Source organism: Equus przewalskii, chromosome 23, assembly GCF_037783145.1.
Source record: "Equus przewalskii isolate Varuska chromosome 23, EquPr2, whole genome shotgun sequence".
Classification (NCBI taxonomy): Eukaryota; Metazoa; Chordata; class Mammalia; order Perissodactyla; family Equidae; genus Equus; species Equus przewalskii.
In genome coordinates, this window is record NC_091853.1 from 13,335,444 (window position 1) to 13,341,065 (window position 5,622).

Here is a 5,622-nt window from a genome sequence, read left to right on the forward strand (position 1 = left end):
GTTTCTACAGACGGAGATTTGAGCTGTAAAGAGCATTCAGTTACCTGAAATACCACGGAGGCTTGCAAATCGCTGAAGGTGTGATGGCGCTTTATGATTTGTAAACAGCGTGTGAAATAGGGTATGTCTCCTCGTGTAATGCTAGAGCGCCTAAGGGGACACAAAAGGTCATCGAATTAGGGTAACTTCCAGGCAAAATTAGAAACAGCTGCCCAAACCTCCCCCACAACCTCGTTACTCCCTTAGAGTCTTCCCAAGTGTGCCTTTCCCCTCGCCCACTAATTTATTTTATATCCTGCCCCTTCTCTTTCTGCTAATGCTATAAGGGCTAATGGTGTTGGCCGACTACTCCTGGCAGGATTTGCATTTTAAAACGGGGAAGGAAAACTCTTTTAGACCTCTTTCCCTTCTCTCTCACACACATGCACTCTCTCTTATTATTTGTATATCTTTGCTTTTATTAATTTATTATTATTTTAAGTAATGCTTTAGCCTGTCGCTGATGTCATGCTTCTTGAAAATCATGGAAGGGAAGGGATCTGGTTTAACTTTTCCTTTTAGGAAAGAGACGTTTTGTCCTTGGCTAGCCCTGTTCCCGTGCTTCCTTGATGAAGGCAGGAGTTTTGCTTTTTCAGGGTTCACTGGTCCTGCTCCATCCAGCAGGAAACTGGCGGACCTGCCCCACTCGCTTCTGACCACTTAAAACACTGAATAGATTTCTTTTACTCCCTATAAATGTTTCTCACTGAATGGGAAGTTGGTCTAGGTAACCCTTCAAACTCAAGATTCATGATTCTGCTCAAATAGCTCAGAGCACATGATGTTAGAAATAATGTTCATTTATTTTTTTTATTTTTCAGTATTTAGTGAGTTCATACAGTGATAGCTTTTTCCTCCTCTCAAAAACCTTCTTAACGCATGAGGATCTAAAGTAACTCAAATGGGTCTGGAGAAACCATTCCACTCCTTTCTTCCATATATTCCAAGTTAGGCCATTGTGAATGAAGTAATTAGAAGATTAGCAATAAAGTAATTTAAATAAATTTATTTTTTATTCTCTAAACCTGATTATTGTGAGGGCTACGTAAGGGAGGGCAAATGTTCCCCCTGCCAGGTGCTGCCCTCAATTAATGGCTCCTGCCTAGAGCATGACACGGAGGAAAATTCTGAAGCTGCATTTGGCGCATAAAGGGAAAAGTATCATGATTACTTACTATTCACTCAAGTTAATATTTGCTATTAAACATAGCTAGTTTCTTTATCATCCTGTAAATATTTTCCTGCTAGTGAAAGCATAAAACTATAGCACTTATTGATTTTTTTCTCGGCCTTTGATTCTGTTACAGATTAATTTGATCTAGAGTCCTAGCTATCGACTCTTAAATTAAAATTGCACCTCAGTTTTTACTCCAAGAATCAGCAGGTTATCTGGCTAAGTGATAGTCTCAGAAATGGACCCTGTCTCCCAATAAGACAGAGGGATTTCTTGTGGGACAAAAACTGATGAGAAAGACTCTGCCTGGTGTTAGAGTCCACAGTGGACTTTTGTTCTCCGTCTCCTTTGCTGTGGGACCACTGACAAGTTACATGATTGTGACTTCATTTTCCTTGTCTATATAGAACCGTAATACAAGCACCTGCTTATAACGTAAGTCTATTGGAATTATGAATGACATTGACAATACCCGAGAAAGTGCATCACATTCTGTGGTAAAAAGGTTAGCGCAGCATCTCTGAATGGTGGAGGGGCTGGGGAGTGCTGAGGCAGCAGCGTGAGTCTGGCTGGCTGGCCTCGTTGGCTCTTGTAATGATGCGGCTGTTTTCTTTTAAATTCCTTTTTAATTGAAACTGTTGGTCATCCCTTTGTTGAAAATATTATATGTACACATTTTTAAACCCTTAATACTTTCCTCCTTGTTTGGATATGTTATGAGACTGACATCTCTGGGAACAGGGTTACTGGAAGAATGGGAGGACCAATTAAAGTTGTTGACTTTTGAGTTTGTCTCCAAGAAAAAAAGGTCATGAAAGATTTCAAGGCTTTCTAAATTATTATACTTATTCCCATTTAGTGTTTTGAAATTTTATATCCATATGGGTAAATGAAGGAGTGAATATTGATTTAAATGAATGATTTCATGGAAAACCTGAAATTCATTGGCACCAGATAAAATTGCAAATTTTATCATTTTAGAGCTGGAAGAAACTACCGGGAGCTATTAAATTTTACTTTCTCCATTTGCAGATGGCAGAAAGACCAACCAGGAGGACACAGCAGTGGTCTAGGAAAGAGATGCTGATGAGATCTGGGTCTGAAGCTTAGGCAGTGGGGATGGCCTGGATTCAGGAAGCCTTTCTGAGGCAGAGAATCAACCGAATTTGGTAACAGGGGGTTATAGAGGGGGAGCAGTGAGGGGATAGCAGACTTGAGAAGGATGGAGATTTCAACCTCTGTAGGCTGAGCAATTGGTCCTTATTGCAGGGATCTCTGGCAGACCCACTTCCTCTAACTAAACTGACCTTAAGCATCTTGTGTTCCTACCTTCTTGGCCGGGAGATGCAGTTGCCAGCTTGTTAGGCGCTGTGGTAAGATAAGACTGCCTTGACTTTTTTCTCATTAATTCACTCCGTAGATACTTAGTGAGCATCTACTGTATATTTAGCATCACTCCCTTCTGAGGATGTAAAGGGAAGACATATTTTCCCTGGAGGAAGTTATAGTCTAACAGGGAGAAACAGATATGTAAACAGACAGACAGGTGCGATAAGTGTATATGACAGAAGGCTCTACATCAGGGTTTCTCCACCTCAGCACTGTTGACATTTTGGAGTGGATACTTTTTTGTTGCTGGGGGCTGTCCTCTGCATTCTAAGATTGAACTCGGTTACCTGAGGGGTACTCTAGATATTAAACCAATTTGCTATTTTTCCTCTTTAATTTGAGGGGTGACTCAGGGGTCTCGAGGATTTGTGAGCTTGTTTTGCAGGAGAAAGACAATGCCTTCTGGGAGGTTGTGATCACCAAATGGCCGGCCCTTAGCAGCGTTGAAGCCCAGAGGTCAGATTGCCCAGGAGCTTACTGGGAGTGACCCCTTTGTTTCCCTGAAGCTCCTTCTGAGAAGCACCTTAGCTCTATAAACACCCCCGCTTTCTGTTCTTGGGGAGGTGGATTTGAGCGAACCCAGGCTCCCACCTACTCATTTGGCCAATTCAAATAAATCTTTCTCTATCTCCAAGCACGGATGTCTCAGTGTTTGACTTGCTGGGCATTGGGCACACACACTTGAGATTAAGAGGTTTGGTATCAGGATCTTTAGCAGCATCCCTGGCCTTTACCCACTAGATACCAGTAGCACCCTACCCCCAGTTTTTTGGGGTTTTTTTGCTGAGGAAGATTAACCCTGAGCTAACATCTATGCCAATCCTCCTCTACTTTGTGTGTGGGACACCACCACAGCATGGCTGGTGAGTGGAGTAGGTCCACACCCAGGATCTGAACCCATGAACCCGGGCCGCTGAAGCAGAGTGCGCAGAACTTTAACCACTGGGCCATGGGGCTGGGCCCCCCACCCCCAATTTTGATGACCAAAAGTGTCTTCAGACATTGTCAAGTATCCCATGGGGGCAAAATCCGTCCTGGTTGAGAATATGAGCAATACCACTAATCAATATGGTACCATGAGGACACAGAGGAGAAGGTAAGTCATTCTACCTGGGTGGAGTCAGAGGAGACCCAGTTTGGGCCAGATTAAGAAAAGGGTGGGTGATCCTCAGGTGATCAGGTGAGCTTTAAGAACTGGGTCTTCCACAAGAGGGAGCTTTTCAGAAGATAGCACCTCATCTATGGCAGGTCATTTGGTGGCTTGAAAGACTGGCAAAAGAAGAGACCAGAGAGATAGGCAGCCCCAGAAATGAAAAGCCTTTTATATCATATAAGATGTAAAAATCTGGATTTTATCTTATAGGCAGAAGAAGCCATTGAAGCATTTTAAGCAAGGAATCATATAGTCAGACTTGCAATTTAGAAAAGTGCCTTCGTGGACAAGGTGGAAGGTTAATTGAAAAGGGAAGAGGATGGAGGAAGAGAGACTAGCAAGGAGACTTGCAATAATGCAGGTCAAGGTGGGGAATATGAGTTATGTTCAGAGGAAAAGGTGATGACTCTCAGTACTCTGGTCAAAGTGACTGGGTGCATAGGGCTGACATCCAGCTGAGGGAATACAAGAGAAGAAACAGATTTTGTTTAAAGGCAGGTGGGCACAGTAAAGTCAGGGTTAGATATACTGAGCTAGCAGTGTCTATAGGGTATCTGTCTGGAAATGCACAGTAGACAGTTGAATATTTACATTTGACGCTCAGGACAAATGGTGCTTCTGTGATCAAGAGCTTGATCTTTCACCAGCTGCCAACATGGCCTCAGCTTTCTCGGTGGGGTCCTCAGGAGACACGAGCACAGACTCTCCACCACCGTGCTTGTTGCTGGGTTGAGCTTTGGACCCTCCCCTAACTGGCCCTCCACCCTTGCCAGTTGGGTTAGATGCTTTGTAGGCTTTGAGGCCTCTCTTGGCTCTTTCCTTTAGGACTTAAAAAGCTGATCAGGAAAAAAGTCAGGGGGCTTGATCTTAGGCCCAGTTTCCTTAGGCCTGCACTCTGGTTTTGACATTATAATCAAGTGCAGAGCTGGCCTAAGCCAGCCACTCCATAGTTCCTTTACCCCAAGCCCCATCCTAGTGCCCACTCAGCCTTTCAGGTATAGGGCTGTTCCTTGATTTTTAGGTAATCTTTCTCTTCAGATCAGGAGGTATCCCTGATTGCCACATGGAAGGGAAGACAAGGAACCACTGACAGAGAACACAGCGCACGGAAAAGTGACCGCTGGTAGCTTTGGCTCCATTATACTTCCATCTGGAATCTCTCTGTTCCCATCACTAAAGAAACATTTCCTGCTTCTGGTGACATGTGTGACCCTGAGGACTTATTTTGTACGTTGTCCAGTTCAGTGTTGTGTTATGGAGGGAATGGGGCCTGTCAGGGGTTGGGGGGTGAGGGGTTGGGGGGGGTGGAGATCCTAGAACAGTGCTTCCAACCTTTTCCCATTATGGCAAACATGGAAAATGATACTCTTCGAATGGCATACTGGGGCAAAGTTGAGGGGATTTGAGGGTATCTGTATTGGGCTTGGTGAGAAAGTGATATTTTTTATATATAATCATGGTAAGAAAAATAAAATGCAAAGTATTAGTGATTCAATATCAGTAAATTAAATTTGTATACTAATATTTTCAAAACGTAAGATAGAATCTTGAGTTTGCTTCCACAGATACAAATTTTATGTTTGAAATGGTTACATGAAATTCCTAATCAAGACTTTTTAATAAGCCCTTTAAATTTTTGTTACTGATTAGAAAAGTGTTCACACAATTTAAAAAGTTTCGTGTATTTATATATTTTCCAGCTTTCTTGAGGTATACTGACAAATACAAATTGTATATATTTAAGGCATACGAGGTGATGATTTGATATACGTATACATTGTGAAATGATTAAAAGTTTTGAAAACCATTTTTACAACCACTTAAAAATTTACGTCTTAAAGGATCGAATGTCTTTCATCGACAAGGG